At 41.8% G+C, this 2,836-nt stretch overlaps 1 protein-coding gene across 1 annotated transcript in view; it reads right to left on the minus strand.

The window, feature by feature from the left end:
• The window catches only part of CUNH9orf85 (chromosome unknown C9orf85 homolog), a 54,825-nt gene that overhangs the window by 5,509 nt on the left and 46,480 nt on the right, over positions 1-2,836 (minus strand). The gene's annotated exons all lie outside the window — the stretch shown is intronic.

Genomic DNA, 2,836 nt, shown 5'->3' on the forward strand with positions numbered 1-2,836 from the left:
GGAGAGAGAGAGAGAGAGAGAGAGAGAGACAGAAACAGAGACAGAGACAGAGAGACAGAGATCCATTCAAATTGCCTGTGTACACACTCTCTTAAGAGCACACTGGTGTCCTGCTCCATCACTTTCTTCCTCCCCCTTTCTGATAGGGTGTCTCACTGAACCCAGAGCTAGGCTGGCAGCCAGTAATGATCCTCCTCCTGTCTCTACTCCCACAGAACTGGAGTTAAAGGAACCTGTGGGGCAAACAATCATCTTCTCTAATGTGAATGCTAGGATCATGGCTGAGGTGCTTGATAGGTTAGTTCCCCAACGGTAAGACGAGCCAGTTCATGCCACATTAGATTACATTGAAAGCAGGTTTAGCAAGGCCCCAAGGATTGAGGCCTGGGGTGACACCACGGGGGAGGGGAGAAAAAGAAAGAATGGACATGCACAGAGAGTGAACAGAAGAAGAAAAGAATGAGAGAGAGAGAGAAAGAGGGGGGAGCGGGGGCAAACAAAAACAAAATGAAAATGTCTGGATTACATAGGAAGGAGTCTCCCGAGAAAGGGCAGCTCAGCCTCTGCGCTGGAAAGTTCAAGGTTGGGGGGGGGGTAGGGTAGCGTATGCCAGGTAGGGACTGAGGGATGCTGGGAGAACCTGGAGGCCAGTTTTGATATATAAAATTTGTACCTCAGTCCTTTGCCCCAGGGTCAGAAACAGTGTTCAAACTTGCACATCAAGTGCTCTTGGCCAGAGTCATCTGTCCAGCCTCCTGCAACCCACATATTCTCTCTATATATATCCTTAACTTACAACCCAATAACCTCACTATGATATCTTTACTCAAGAAAAATGAATACTATGTTCATACAAAACCCTGCCTGAATATTAACAATGGTTCAACTTTAAAGTTGTAAAATGGAGCACCCCCAGATGTTTTTAGCTCCCCTTTCAGCGGAGCCACCTCGGCAAGATCCACATAAGAACCCACACAATGTGCAGGTCCTACATCTGCCATTCAGGAAATGCAATGTACAGGGAGGGAAAATAGACCAGTGTTTGCCAGCAGCTGGCGAAGGTAGGCCTGACAAGAACTCTTGGGTAATTACAACTTCCTATCTTCCAGGAGCTTCTGACCTAACGACCTCGGCTAAACTTCAGGCTGTACTGCAGCTGTCCCCTGCAAGGGTAAGCTTTAGAGTACAGAAATTACACAGAGGGCCTCAACTGCAGGAAAGCAGATTGTAAGCAAAACTTAGGATAATCAAAACCTTTGACACAGAGCTAAATGAAAAGTTATTAAAAAGTCTGTGCTAAACTGTTTTGATACACTTGGATTACATTATTCTAAAAGGCTTTACTAAATTTTCCTGTACTTAAAAAAATCGCATCATTAGGACCATGAGGAATAAGTCCCAATCACTCCAACGGATCATGAGTTTCTATAACATTTTCTTTGTTTGCTTTTAAAGTTTGAAGTAATTTAATTTTCAACTTTCTTTTTTTATATTTCAAATTTATCCCCTTTCCAGGTACCCCTCCCACCTCCCCATCCCATTAAAGTCTCTCAACTTTAATTTCTTAATGTCCTAAAATAGTTTAGGTCATCTGAGAATTCAGAGAATTAAAGTATATTTTCTTTTTGATAAATATGTCTCATGCTAAAGACCCTGGAATCAACAGATTTTTAAGAATTTACTAAGTCGCTAATGCAGGATTAACACTATATTTATAGGAGCTATCAGGGTTAAGATTTACATGTAAATCTTTAAAATGGCTCTACTGTTTACATCAAAGGTGACTCTTCAGAATCACACCTCAGGATAGCTGGCTAAATGCAGATCCCTAGGCTCCACGCATTGTTTACATAACCAAAATCTTGGGAGTGTGCCCATGAGTCAGCTAAATTCTTCAATGAATTCTTCCGGCCACAAACAGCAGAGAACTCTTGATATCCATTATAATGAAAAGATCTCCATTCCTAAGTGGGGGCTTCCCAGCCCAGGTGGAGGTCACAAAGACTAAACCTGAGAAGAGAATGAAATCTGAGTGCTGCTGAAAGCAAGTCTGATCTTTTAAAGTGAAATTCCTTCGGAACACCAAGTTTTGTTAGGTAACATCCTTGAATGAGAACAGGAGGGGCTCAGGAATGACATGCTCTTTAGCCTTCATCTTCTGTCTCCCAAGAGGGTGCAGGCTGCCTTTTCTTTCAAAACACACAACCCAGGCTTTATGCACACACGGTGAGTAAAGGAGTTCCCAGGCTACCAGGTCTGCTTTCTAACAACACTCAGTACAACAAACACTCAGTACAACACTCAGTACAGCACTCAGTACAACACTCACTCAGTACAACACTCACTCAGTACAACACTCAGTACAACACTCAGTACAACACTCAGTACAGCACTCAGTACAACACTCAGTACAACACTCAGTACAGCACTCAGTACGACACTCAGTACAACACTCAGTACAACACTCAGTACAACACTCAGTACAACACTCAGCTTTAAACCCAGAGGACCTTGACCCTAAATAGGAAAATAGTTCATGTAGCACTTTTAATAGGCATCCATTTCAAGCTGCAAAAAACTCAAAGTATTTTTAAATCTTTGAAACTAGCTATAAACCTCTAATCACTCCTGAGAACTTTTCCTTATACCTCATACCACTTTGTAGTAAGGAATAACTTTAAATTCACCTAAATATTTCTCTTTTTTTCCTTGAAAAAACCTGCTACATTTATAGTATTTTATTAAGGAAACATCATGGGTGTTAATCCTAGTTTTCTTTCTTTTCATATTCTCTCTCTCTCTCTCTCTCTCTCTCTCTCTCTTTCTCTCTTCCTCC

Source organism: Mastomys coucha, unplaced genomic scaffold (genome assembly GCF_008632895.1).
Source record: "Mastomys coucha isolate ucsf_1 unplaced genomic scaffold, UCSF_Mcou_1 pScaffold21, whole genome shotgun sequence".
Lineage (NCBI taxonomy): Eukaryota > Metazoa > Chordata > Mammalia > Rodentia > Muridae > Mastomys > Mastomys coucha.